The sequence below is a fragment of the Aythya marila genome (genome assembly GCF_965140915.1).
Source record: "Aythya marila genome assembly, contig: HAP1_HAP1_SCAFFOLD_158, whole genome shotgun sequence".
Lineage (NCBI taxonomy): Eukaryota > Metazoa > Chordata > Aves > Anseriformes > Anatidae > Aythya > Aythya marila.
This window is the reverse complement of record NW_028136675.1, coordinates 558,889-573,180: the sequence shown is the minus strand read 5'-3', so window position 1 is coordinate 573,180 and position 14,292 is coordinate 558,889. Positions and strand designations below refer to the sequence as shown.

The following is a 14,292-nucleotide window of genomic DNA, read 5'->3' as shown; positions in this document are numbered from 1 at the left end:
ATTCAGTTCATGCCCTGCTCTGACTGCTTCCAGGCCCATCACAGGAGAGTCCTCAGCTCAACAAAAGCCCATCTCCATGAACCCAGAGGAGCACAAAGCACAATGGCAGGTGGGAATCCAAGTTACTGGCTCCTGTGGAACCAAGATCTTGTCCCAGCTCCTTCCAGGACTGCCTTGGGAGGGCTGTCACCCCACTGTCCAGGCAGAAACCCATCCAGATGCATCACTGGCAGCAGCTCTCCACATCACCATTTGGACTAATGGGATTGCTGCCAAGGGCTGTAGGTCATCTGATGGTTGTACATAGGGGTAAGTGCAGCAGCTGGACTAGAACCAGGGCATCAGAGGGCCCATGTGTCATTGTAGTCAGCAACAGGAGAGATGGGAGTGTGTGGACTTAATGTGTGTGTGCCTGTTTCTTTGTGAGTTTGTATGAGATTGGGGTGGTGTGTGCCAGCAGCTACAGTGGGGCTGCACCCACGGGGGCTCATATGTCCAAGTGTCTTCAGCTGGGCAGACTGGGAGCCAGGAACTTGTCCTGGGCAAGCTGAGTATCTGATCCCAGCTGCTGGAGGGATCTGCCTTGCACACACGCACATGAACATGCATTTGCGCACACAAGCACTTTGCATTTCCCAATAATGGACCTCCATCTTGCTCAGCCAGAGCGGCAATCAGGATAATGCTGCTGATGTTTGTGGCTGTGTGAATGCTGAGTGTGCCTGCCTGCATTCACCTGTGTCCTATGTCATTGTGGACTGCACTCTGCTGCTAAAGGGATTGACAAAAACACATTAGTGATATCAGTCGTGGCATGCCTCTTGTCTGGCTTTGATTCTAGTTCATATTGGAGTTCTACCACATCTAACGCTGCAGCACTCAGTAGTGGCATGATTTCATTCAGGCCATGATAGTCCATTGTTACTCTCCACTTTTCGTCAACTATTCACACTGACAATATGGGACCATTAAAGGGTGAGCAAGTCTTACTGATCACTTCTTGTCTCTCCAGTCAATAAATCAGCTCATGAATGTGAATCAGGGAGTCTCAGTTAGTGCAATATTGCTCCCTGTGCACCACTGGGGTAGTGATCAGCATCTGCTGCTCTTTGACCCTCAGCAACCCCACAACAGAAGGGTCCTCCAAGAGACCGGGCAAGGCAAAGAGCTGTTTAATCTCACTGTCTTAAGGAGGCTGCACTTCAGCCTCCAAAACAGTTAACTGTCAGGATTCGCCTGTCACTCCAGAGATAAAAATGGGTTCTGCCCATTTGTAGCTGGATGACATTGCAGTACACCTTGCACTGGTTTCCACTTGAGCCTCATACTTCTGTGGATCTGATGTTTCAGGCCATCGAACCCACACTGTCCAATAACCTCAGTTGTCCCTCCACCCGATTGGAGGCAGAGCACCTCTAGTCCTTGTCAGAGTATTCATGGAAATTGGAGCAGCAATTGTGGGTAAAACTACAGAGTGGTATGTTGTGTGGACCCACCATATCCCCTTTCTTGAGCAGAGGCATGTTTACTCCTAATAGTTGAGGTACTGGTTCATACACGTAGAGGGAAGGTATATGCTCTTTGAGTTGGTGGACCTCTTGGGAAAGTTTCTCCACAACCAAGACACAGGCCCATAGTGCAGAAGAAGTGCCTGCCATGACCATGCTGCATCTAAGGGGATCTACTTTTCATTAGGGCTATCTGCACAAGAAAAGTTCTAGAAAAACAGACCATAGAAAGATAAATACTGTAAAGGAGTTCATGAGAGTTCTGGGAGATGGGGCAAGTTTCTAACTCCCTGAAGCTCATACAGCAACTGGGCAAAATAGAATCATAGAATCATTGGAGGAGAGACCTCCAAGGTCATCTGGTCCAACCATGCCCCTACTCCCAATGTCACCCACTAAATCATGTCCCTAAGCACCAGGTCCTAGCTCTCCTTAAAAACCCCCAAGGACGGCGACACTACTGCTTCCCTAGGCAACCCATTCCAATGCCTGACTATTCTTTCTGAGAAGTAATGTCTTCTAATTTCCAAACTAAACCTCCCTGGAGCAACCTGAGGCCATTCCCTCTAATCCTATCAGTAGTTATCTGCAAGAAGAGGCTGACCCCCAGCTCCCCACAACTTCCTTTTGGTAGCTAGAGAGAGCAATAAGGTCTCCCCTGAGCCTCCTCTTCTGCAGACTAAACAACCCCAGTTCCCTCAGCTGCTCCTCATTAGAATTGTGTTCCAGACCCTTCACCAGCTTTGTAGCCCTTCTCTGGATATGTTGCAGGGCCTCAATGTCCTTCTTGTAGTGAGGGGCCCAAAACTGAACACAGTACTCAAGGTGCAGCCTCAGCAGAGCAGAGTACAGGGGGATGATCACCTCCCTGGTCCTGCTGGCTGCACTATTCCTGACACAAGACAGGATACCATTGGTCTTCTTGGCCACCTGGGCAGACTGCTGGCTCATGGTCAAGTGAGCATCAACAAACACCCCCAGATCTTTTTCCTCTGCACAGCTTTCCAGACGCTCTGCCACAAGCCTGTAGCATTGCATGAGGATGCACTTAGCCAAGTTGAACCTCATCCCATTGGCCTCTGCCCTTTGATTCATCCTGTCCAGGTCACTCTGAGGGGCCTTCATACCCTCTGACAGATAGACACTTCTCCCTAACTTGGGCTCTATCCCTGCTCTGGCCTGTCCTTTTGTCCCACACATGGTCCCAGGGCCCCACTGTTCAGGCACAGCACAGGGAAGGGTGTGGTCAGGGTGGGTAATGGTCCCCAAGCACGATCCCCACTGCAGCCCTTGCTTCCCTTTCTCTATAGCTCTCCCCTTCCCCCCTGCACCTGATGCCTGCTTTGCCCTGACCATGTCCCACGGGAGGTTTCACAGACATCCCTGCTCTGGGGTCTGAAGGTTTCCGGTCCAGGGAAGAGGTTGGACAGGGTTGGCCATTCCCCCACACAGGCAGGGAGCTGAAGGTGAGGATGGGGGTGGCCTGGCAGCAAACTCCAGCCATAAATCAGAGTGAGCAGCCAGCACTAGGAACAGCCATTGCTAGAGGCTGGGGATGACAATTGTCACGGGCCACCTTCCCTTGCTAATCATTCCACCAATGGCCCAGAGTGACCACCTGCCTCCTGCACTTGCATGTTACTCCTGTCCACGAGCTCTGTCTCTGCACCACAAATGCCCTGCTGTGAGTCCTCACCCAGCATGGTCACACAACGCAGACAATATCTGAGTTTTCCTCTGGCAGGACAGGACCCTTGTCCTCCATGTTACTCCTGTCCATGTTACTCCTGTCCCCTTCCTGTGGTCCCTGCAGTGCCCAAAGCTGGTGGTGATGCTCTGCAGAGTGAGGGGCCTGGTTTAAAGCCATTCTCTCTTGTCCTGTCAATAATGGCCTGAGGAAAAAGTTGTTCTCCATCTTTTTTTATAAGCCCCTTTAAGCATTGGAAAGCTGTAGTGAAGTCACCCCAGAGCCTTCTCTTCTCCAGGCTGAACAGCCCCAGCTCTCTCAGCCTTTCTTCACTGGAGATGTGCTCCAGCCCTCTGATCAGCTATGTGGACCTCCTCTGGACCCACTCTAACAGATCAACTTCCTTCTTGTGTTGAGGACCCTGCACTCCAAATGAGGCCTCACAAGGGAAGAGCAGAGGGGCACAATCGCCTCCCTCATCCTGCTGGACACTCCTCTGTTGATGGAGCCTGGGGTGCAGTTGGCTTCTGGGCTGCAAGTATGCACTGCTGGCTAATGTCAATCATTTTTTCCACCAGAACCCACAAGTCCTTCTCAACAGGGCTGCTCTCAATGAGTTCTTCTCCCAGTCTGTCCTCATGTCTGGGATTGTCCTGGCCCAGGTGCAGCGCCTTGCACTTGGACTTGTTGAACCTCTTTAGATTCATATGGGCCCACTTCTCAAACTTGCTCAGGTCCAAACAGATATCATCCCTTCCTTTTGTTGTATCAACAGCTCCACTCAGCTTGGTGTCATTGGCAAAGTTGCTGAGGGTGCACTTGATCCCACTCTCTTGTCTACGTCACTGATAATAATATGAAACAGTGCTGGTCCAAAGACAGGCCCTGAGGGACACTACTCCTCACCAGCCTCCACCTGGACATAGAGCCATTGACAGCAATTTCATAGAGCAATGACCTCCACTTGATAATAAAACAATTTCTTCATCCTGTTCCTGACCACAACATTGGAAGAAGAACCCAACGTCCAAGCACCAGCACTGAGGAAATACCCTTTTATTAAAGAGATGTGACAGGGGAAGAGAGCTGTACCATAACACTAGACACAGGTACAAGGGTCTCTGGGTCAAAAAGAGTGGGTTTAGGCCACTCTGCAGAAGTGGAGTGAAGGCAGACAAATAAGATTATCACGGAAAAAAGCAAAAAGACCATCAGTTTCTTGAGACAAATTGGAAATCCCTTGTGAAGAGACATGTGCAGCTTATTGCTGCTGAAGGACTACTGATTGACTCAGCTTCTTCAGTGCATCCTTGAGCTCCTGGTTCCTCATGCTGTAGATGACAGGGTTCACTGCTGGAGGCACCACTGAGTACAGCACTGTCACCACCAGGTTCAGGGATGGGGAGGAGATGAAAGGGGGGTTCAGGTGGGCAAATATGGCAGTTCTGGAAAAGACGGAGACCACAGCCAGGTGAGGGAAGCAAGTGGAAAAAGCTTTGTGCTGTCCTTGCTTGGATGGTATCCTCAGCACTGATCTGATGATCTGCACATGGGAGAAAAGAATAAAAATAAAACACCCTGAAGCTAAAGAGAGACTAATCAGAACAAGCCCAACTTCCTTGAGGTAGACATCTGAGCAGGAGAGCTTGAGGATCTGGGGAATTTCACAGAAGAACTGGTCCAGGGCATTGCCTTGGCAAAGGGGAATGGACAATGTACTGGCAGTGTGCACCATGGCTTTGAGAAAGCCACTGTCCTGATGAGGAGTAGCCCTGATGAGAAGGACCTAAGGGTGCTGGTTGAAGAGAAGCTCAACATGAGTCAGGAATGTCCACTTGCAACCCCAAAAGCCTACAGTATCCTGGGCTGCATCTAAAGCAGAGTGACCAGCAGGTTGAGGGAGGTGATTCTCCCTCTCTACTCTGCTCTTTTGAGACCCCACCTGGAGTTCTGCAACCAGCTCCGGGGCCCCAGCACAAGAGACACATAAGATTTTGGACATAGGACTTAGAGAGTGGGACCATAGCAGAGCCACAGCAATAATCAGTGGAGTGGAACACCTCTCCTGTGAAGGCAGGCTGAGCCAGTTGGGTTTGTTGAGCCTAGAGAAGAGCAGACTCTGGGGGGAACCTTCTTGCCTTCCAGTACTTAAAGGGAACAAGTAATATGGGGAAAGACTTTTTCCAGCTCCAACCAATTTGTGATTCAGTCATTCTGGAATGTCTTGCAATGTCTCTGAGAACTTTTCTGTAGTATCATTGCACCAGCTGTACTCCAGGTTCCCAAGGGCAGAGACTCATTTTGAGAATGACACCACTCACTGTGTAACCTTGAGGAGCAGGGATTACAAACAGCGGCGAGGCCTCAAAACACAGCATTGTCATGCACTCTAACTCCACAGTCTAGCCCTTTCTTCCCTGAGTCAGAAGGGACCTCTGGAGGTGTTCACTACCATAATCTTCTCTGAGCAGTTATAGCTTTACGGTAGATCAGGTTAGTCAGTGCTTTCTGCAGCTGGGTATTGAAATGTCTGAGCCCATGACCCAGTGCTGATCCACAGTAGCTGTTCCACCATTACAGACGCTGATGCCAGCAGGAAGATGGAGCTGGTCAAATTTCAAAGATTAGCTCCCCTTGGGTAGTGGGGAATGGCCGTCCTCACACTCCCCACATGTGGTCCCCAAGCTGCTGCTACTGCTGCGCAGAACAACCAGGCTGTGGTTCTGTATCAGACAGAGGTACTTCACGAAGGGAGAAATGAATCACTCCACAGCTTCCCTTCCCTCTGCCTGCTGGATGCCCACTCTCTTCCCTGAGATTGCGGAGTCACAGGGTCCCTGAAATACCTGGCTTTAGTTCTTTCACTGTGGCTGAGCTCACAGTGGGAGATCTCTCACTTTCAGAGGGGCTGCAGTCACTGCCCACACCAGGCTCCAGTGTCCCTGGAGGTACCCTGGGCTCTGCATGCAGCTCCAGATTCCCCTCCTGAAGGACATCACCTATGAATCACATGTGGGAATGGCCCTGGCTATGTAATGCAGTGACCATTCGCTGCCTCTGCTGTCAGCAGACACCCATGGGTGAGTGTTAAATCTAGTCCTTGGTCTCTGACAGGTCACAATGCAAAAATGAGCTATTCCCTCCTGAACTGAAGCAGGAACAGATCCTTGTGGGGAGCAATTTTTTGGGCCTATTCTTGACACATTTTTTGGGAGAAGGAAGTCCCAGCCTTCAGGCATTGCATGGGGTAATTCCGTTTTATTACTGAGATGTCATGAGAGAGTCTTCACTGACTCACAGTGTTAGGTGCACATCTATACAGCCTACTAATGGGACAGAACAAGTTTGTTCGTTCACAGCAGTAGGGGGAATCCAAATATTTATGTACAAATGCAAGGAACAGAAGCAGTAATAATGACCCACCCCCCCCCCCAAAAAAAAAAAAAAAAAAAAAAAAGTAATTAATAATAATAATAATGAGTACAAAGACAACACAAGCTTGGAAGGAGATTTACTTGTATTCATTATTGGACAGTGAAGGGATCTTTATAAGTACTGGAAAACATTCCCCAAATCTGTCTCCTAACTGCACACTTGAGCTCCTTGTTTTGCATGCTGTAGATGAGGGGGTTCAGAGCTGGGGGCACCACAGAGTACAGAACGGCCAGCAAAAGGTTGAGGAATGGAGAAGAGATGGAGGGGGGCTTCAGGTAGGCAAATATGCCAGTGCTGATGAACAGGGAGACCACAGCCAGCTGAGGGAGGCATGTGGAAAAGGCTTTGTGCCTGCCCTGCTGCAAGGGGATCCTCAGCACAGCCTTGAAGATCTGCACATAAGACAGCACAAGGAAAACAAAACACCCAGATAATAAACAGGCACTAACCACAAGAAGCCCAGCTTCTCTGAGGTACGCATCTGAGCAGGAGAGTTTGAGGATCTGGGGAAGTTCACAGAAGAACTGGTCTAGGGCATTGCCTTGGCAAAGGGGAAGGGAAAATGTACTGGCAGTGTGCAGCACAGCATAGAGAAAAGTACTGCCCCAGAGAACTGCTGTCATGTTGATACAAGTTCTGTTGGACATTATTGTACCATAGTGCAGGGGTTTGCAGATGGCAACATAGCGGTCATAGGCCATGATGGTGAGAAGATAAAACTCTGCTGAGACAAAGAGAATAAAGAAAAAGACCTGGGTAGCACAACTTGCATAGGAAATGGTTGTGGTATCCCAGAGGGAATTGGCCATGGCTTTGGGAACAGTGGTGGTAATAGTGCCCAGGTCAAGGAGAGAGAGGTTGAGGAGGAAAAAGTACATGGGGGTGAGGAGGCGGTGGTCGCAGGTTACAGCAGTGAGGATGAGGCTGTTGCCCAGGAGGGCAGCCAGGTAGATGCCCAAGAAGAGCGCGAAGTGCAGGAGCTGCAGCTCGTGTGTGTCTGCAAATGGCAGGAGGAGGAACTCAATGGGGAAGGTGCTGTTGGACATTTGCAGCCTCAGGACAGGACTGGCTATCCATGGAGGAAAAAAGCAGAGACAAGTTAGAGAGACTTTTCTGAGCAAGATTCACACCTCCCACAGAAATTACCCTTCCCTGATCTGAATGAGGAATGAGTCAGCTTATCTCCAACCCTCCCAAGTGGATGACAGGCGTGTCTGACGGTTTAAAATGAAACTTGGGCACCTTGTTCCCAAAAAGATGCCCTCAGGGCAGGGCCCAGCATTTCATGTCAGAACAGAAGCTTACACACACCTGCACCCCAGACAAGAGAGTAGGAGACCCACACACAGGTGGAGAAATAAGAAAGAATATCACAATGCTCCGACCTGCAGACAGACAGAAAGGCAGATGGGTATGCAGGGAAGCCTTCAGCTTAAAAAGCTTGCATGCCACCTTTGGAAGTGGCACTGCACAGCAGGTACTCTTAGTCTCATTCTTGTGCATCACACTGCAGGACACCGGCTCCTCTCCTCTCTGGGAGGTCCAGCTGAGGAGGAGGTGGCTCATGCCCTAAAGCCCCTGAGGGCAGAGGCTGTGCTGGGTGGCAGAGGAGAGCAGGGGGTTGCTGCAGAGAAGGTGCCTGCACTGCAGGCCTGGCAGAGAGTGCCTGAATCCCCCCCTCCCTTGGTGTTTCAGGCAGCAGCTCCCTCTCCATCCCTGCCAAGGTCTCTGATGCCTGGAGCTGTCCCTGCTGGCAGCTGCTTCCCTGTCCCCACATCTCCTCCCTGCCATTGCTCACAGACCCCATTCCACCCGCTGTGTGCTCAACTCTGTCTTACAGACACCGCCTGTCCCTGTATAACTTTCAGGAATATCTCCATGTGTTCAGTGGCTAAGGAGTAGCACGTACCTATCAAGAGCTAAGAAGAACTGGGCTCTCAGGGTCTTCATCAAAACGTAGAAATACATTCCCATCTCCCACTGCCACCCAGGAAAGCAAGAGGAGAGAAGTCGAAATGCAAACACCTTCCCTTCAAGAATTCCTTGCTCTGATCTTCCTCCTGAAGAGTCTCCTACAAAATACCCTAGGAGTGCTCTGGAGCCTGACTCATAGAGCAGCATCTGGACAGGAGGAGAGTCCTGCTGAGTTATGGAGTTCCTCATAAACCTACAGATCTCTTTCAGTGTAATGATCTTGGAGCTTGTTTTACTAATACACACCTGACAACTTCATTATGATCCCCCTGACTGCCCTTCAGGGAAGGAAATTTAAAGCACAGACTCCAGAGAGTCTTCCCTTCAGGTAGTCCCTGCCTTGGTTTTCACTGTCAAGAATATCCCCAAAGATGTAGTGGGGGTGCTGTGGAGCTTTGAGAAGCCTGTCCAAGGCAGAAGCATCTGAACACCAGCAGGAGCCTGCCCTACCCTGTCCTGCCAGGAGGCTCCTTCCACCTGCAGCTTCTACCTGCATCTCTCTGGGCAGCTCCCCAGGCAGGCTGAGTGCTGAGCCTCCCAGGCAGCAGAGGCCCTGCCCTGGCACACAGGCCCTGGGGCACAGCAGGGACCCTGCTCTGCACCACAGCCCTTGGCACCTCTGCCTGCACACCCAACAGCCAGCCCTGAAAGAATAAACTCTCAAGTCCTCTCCTTCTGACAGTTTTCACAGGTAAACCCTGCTCTGGACCTTGTTCTTCTCCTCTTATCCAAAGAAGCTCTGAGAGTCCTCATGAAAGATCCCATAGGCTGCAGGATTTGCCAGCAAATCTGGAGATGGCAACAGGAACAGCAGTTGTGTTGCCCTGCAGCCACAGACTTACCCTGTTCAGGACTGTGAAGATTTCTTCTGCAGTCAGCTCTCAGCATCCCCCCTCCACACTGCCTTTAACATCTCCTTCCCTTCTCTCAGGAGCCCTTGTCCCCTGCAGGCAGTGCCCCCAGCCCTGCTGCACTGTGCAGAGGAGCTGCTCCTGGGCAGAGCTGTCTCTCTGCAGTGCTGCCCGCTTGCCAGGAGCTCCTCTTGGGCCCAGGAGCCCAGGATCCCAGCTCATCAGCACAGGGAGCTCTTGACAAGTCCCTGGGCCTCCAGGGGAATCAACTTTGAAACAAACTGAAATGAGAGAGGGAGTTAGGAGAATACAAGTTATTGTATTCTAACTTTTTAGAGAAGAAATATTATTAAAAAATTATTAAAAACTATTACTAACTTTTTAGAAAAGAATTTACTGGACTGGGGAGAGGACAGGGAGGTGTGGAGAGCTGGGGAGGCTGAGCTGGGTTGGCCTCCTGCAAGTGTCAGGGAGGACCACCAGAGCAGGGGCTGGGCTGGGCCCCTGTCATCTAAAGACTGCATGTGGAAACATAAGTCTGGATGTGTGGGAGGCCTTCTGAAGCATGAGCTGGTTGGCAGGCAGAGTACCCGAGGGATTGTGCAGGACATCCCCTGCACCCACTGCTCCTGGGTGTGCTGGAAAGAGACCTCCTGAGCACAACAGCTTCTTGTAGCCCTGTGGATGCTGGCTGTGAGGTCACTTCTGTCCCAACACCTGGCTGGCCAACAGCAGGGAGGCAGAGCCTCTGAGGTCATAAAGGCCTTCAGAAAGCTGCCCCCAATAGGGTGAGTCCTTTGGGGAGGCCAGGGAAATGCTGGGAGAATAAAGGTGAGAGATTTGGGGGAGGTAACAGGGACTTGGCTAAGAGAAAGGAAAGATTCTGAAGAAGAGAGAGGGGTTCGGGTAAGGCTACTGCTGCTGCAACACTTAGTGGGAATAAGTTCATGTTAGATCCTGACAATATTTCTAACAAGTAACTGTAAACCCTAGGCCTAGCCTTAAGCACTATCTCTCATTCTAAAATGAATCCTCTGTAGTAATCACCAACCTCGAACCTTACCCTGAAGACAAAGACCATAACCACTTAGACATTACCACTTACCGTTTTTTACCCCATTGCTCACCATAATCCACAGCCCTTAATTCCTAGCATTAAATTGCCTTAACCCTAGCCCTCACCCAGGCAGAAATAAAACCATAACCAAAAATCCAGCCTATAACCTAAACACTGAATGGGTTGACAAAGCAGAACACCAAAGCCTCCCCCTAAGTCTCTGCCCAATCCCTAACCTGGAAGGCAAGGTGTAATCCCTAGACCTTCACCTGAACACCTAATCCTCAAATCCCTCATTTCTGGACTTTAATAATGAAAGCGAAGTGTCTGGCTGTGGAGGTGACTCTGAGGTCACTTTTGCCTCTGGAGCTGATAGGCCATCAGCAGGAACATGGCTGGGCAAGGGACTGGGAGCAGGTATGTGGCTTGGTTGTGTCTATCTGAGGAGCTGAAAGGCCTGCAGGAAGGCTATATTGCTTGGAAGATCATGGAGAGGTTCCTTTTGTCTGGTCAGTTGACTGGCCACAGGAAAGCTGATAGGTTGGGATGCCTGTGTGAAGGATGGTTTCTGAGATGTTGGAACTTCCCTTTGTCACAGAAAACTTACCCTGATCATGGTGAGAGAAAACTTGCTAGAAATTGAGGCTTGGATGATGGAGACAGGGCATGAGAGGGAAGATATATTGCTGAAAGGCTAATGCTTTAGTGTCAGAGGTCACCTGGAGGGAATCTGTTGTCCGTCCATAGCTTTGTGTTTCAGGGCACAGCTGGAGAGGGTACATGAATCATCAGTGAAGGCAAAGAAATGCTAAGCTGAGAGCAGAGTAGGAAAACAAGATGCATGTTTTCAGCCTGCATGGAAACTGGGATGGGTGTGGAACAGCATAGGACAGCCAATGGTGGAGATGGACAAGGACACTGGCAAGAGTAGACTTAACCAGGAAAACCAAGGTCTTGTCCCCTTGCCTATTGCAGGTTTCTCTGCCACCAAGGCCTAGGAGGAGACATGTTGTCCTATTAGCAATGGGGGCTCGTCACCTCTTTGCACCTCCTGACAAAGGCTAGGAGGTATCACACCATTGTCTTTCACTTGGCACTGCATACCCCACATCCCACTGTCTGAGGAAGAACCCGGAGCCTCACATGAGGGACAGGACCTCTCTGCCCAGAGCTAGCATCAGGGTTTGGTCTTTATGCTCGATGAACCAAAGCCAGCATTCTCTCAGCCTCAGAGCCACCTCCAAAGTGCCTTGGCCAGCCTGTAATCATGACCTCTAATTAACTCATCAGTCTCCTTTCAGGAGCTGAAGTTGTTGGACTTTGCAGAAGCTATACTTCGGGGTTTATTAAGACACAGCAAGCCCTGAGTGTCTCTTAAGGAGGTCTGTACAGGTAGGAGAAGTCTGACCCTTTATGGACAACTTTGCTCCCCACCTTCCAACCCCACTATTTCTGTCATTGTCCCACCAGGATTTGCATCACTTCTCCTGACATCAGACTTCTCCACAGAAGTCTGCAGTTGCACCTCGTAGATCCCTTGCACCAACTCCCTCCTTAGAGAAATGGCCATGAAGGAGACCATGGTGGAGCAGGTGGACCTGCACTGAAGAAGGCTGCAGCCTGTGGAGGAACCCCACCAGAGTAGATTCTGGCCCAGAGCTGTAGCCAATGGAGAAGAGCCCACGCAGGAGCAGGTGACCTGGCAGGAGCTGCTGCCCGTGGCAGACCCAGGTTGGAGCAGTGTGCTCCTGAGGGATGGACCCCGTGGTACAGACCCATATCTGGAGCAGTTCTTGAAGAGTTGCTGCCTGTAGGAAGCCCACACAGGATCAGTTTGGGAAAGATGTGATCCCATGGGAGGGACCCCACGTTGGAGCAGGGGAAGAGAGTGACCAAGAAGATCAGAAACAAAGTGCTATAGACTGACCACAGACCCCCTTCCCCTGTTCCCCTGTGCTGCTCGGGAGGAGGAGGTGGAAGATGATAGATGATGGAAAGTATTTTGGGCTTTCTTTACTTTGTTTCTCACCTCTTTAGCTTGCTAGTAATAGGCAATAAATTTTACAGTCTATCTCCCTACTCTGAGTCTGTTTTGCCCATCACAATAGCTTTTGAGCAGTCTTCCTGTCCTTCTCTCAACCTTTGAGCCCTTTGCATTGTATTTTCTCCCCCTTTCCCTTTGAGGAAGGCTGAGTGATAGAGTGGTTGTGTTCAGCTCAGCTGCCCACCCAAGTAAAACCACCACAGCTTGGAAGAGGTGATCCATGAAGACCAAGCAGCTTTATCCTCTTTGGTCTCTCTTTCCTGAAGGGCTTTGTCCCATGGGACTCTGCAAAGGAGATGCCCGACGAGGCCAAGTCTTCTTTCCTGAAGTCCAGGGTAGTGAGCCTGCTGTGCTCCCTCCTTGCTGCACTTAGCATCCTAAACTGCACCATTTGACAGCCACTGCATCCCAGGCTGCCCTTGAGCTTCACATTCCCCACCAGCCCCTCCTTGTTGCTGAGAACGAGGTCCAGCATAGCACTTCTCTCTGCTATCAGTGGAAGAAGGAAGGTATCATTAATGCATCACATGACCTTCCTGGATTGACTGTGCCCTGCTGTGCTGTCCCTCCAGCAGATACCAGGGTGGTTGGTCCCCCCTGAGGACCAGGGCTTTTGAATGTGAGGCTGCTTCTATGTGTTTACAGAGGGCCTCATCTGCTGGTCTTGCTGATCAGGTAGCCTGCAGCAGACTCCCACTATAATGTCCCCTGTCCCTACCCTCCCTTTCTCCTGACCAATCAGCTCACTGTCAGATCCTCACTCATCCCCAAGCAGGGCTCCATGCACTCCAGCTGCTCACTCACATAGAGGCCACACTGAACTGAACCAACCGAACAAGCTCCCATGGGTTGGTGGGGCGTGTGAGGGGAGCTTCATCACACAAGGATCACCACATGGATCAAGAGCGTCCAGCTGGGGATGAGATGCTTCGCATGGATCATTGCCCCGCACAAGGGTAGCTAGCACCTTCCCATCCCTGCCTGTGTGTCCTATTTGTTATTGGCCATAAACAGAGTTTTCCAGAGGGACTGTTTGCACCTCTCAGTGACAATAAAACTCTGTTAGGACTAACCATAGTTCTGTACTCAGCCTCTCTCTGCTGTTTCAAAGGACATTTGGTAATTATTTCAGTTGACTTCATTATTTCAGTTGACTTCATTATTTCAGTTGACTTCAAAGTATGTTCTGCAGAGGTGACTGTTGCCTTGCAGGAGGTGTCAGCCCTGGAGCCCCAGGGACATCTCAAGGGAGACAAGAAGTAAAGAGGCAGCAAAGCCTAGGGCTGGAGCTATGCTGCTGAAGGCACTGTGGAGGGGAGATGCTGAGAGCTCAGTGCGGGAGAAATGTTCACAGCCCTGAACAGGGTAAGTGTCTGGCTGCAGGGCAACACAGCTGTTGTTCCTGTTGCCATCTCCAGATTTGCTGGAAAAACCCACAGCCTATGGAATCTTTCAGGAGGACTCTCAGAGCTTCTTTGAATAATAGGAGAAGAACAAGATCCAGAGCCGGGCTCACCTGTGAAAACTGTCAGAAGTACAAGACATGAGGGTTCATTCATATGGGGCCGGCTGCACGCTGTGCAGACAGGGTGAAGTCAGGGATGCCCAGGGCTGTGGTGCAGAGCAGGGTCCCTGCTGTGCCCCAGGGGCTGTGTGCTGGGACAGGGCCTCTGCTGCCTGGGAGGCTCAGCACTCAGCCTGGCCGGGGAACTGCCCAGGGTGCTGCAGGAAGAAGC

General features: G+C 50.7%; 1 protein-coding gene across 1 annotated transcript in view; it reads left to right on the top strand.

Moving 5' to 3' along the window:
* LOC309891560 (antigen WC1.1-like) overlaps positions 1-14,292 on the top strand; it is a gene marked incomplete at both ends in the record, with an annotated part of 315,844 nt that overhangs the window by 125,078 nt on the left and 176,474 nt on the right. The gene's annotated exons all lie outside the window — the stretch shown is intronic.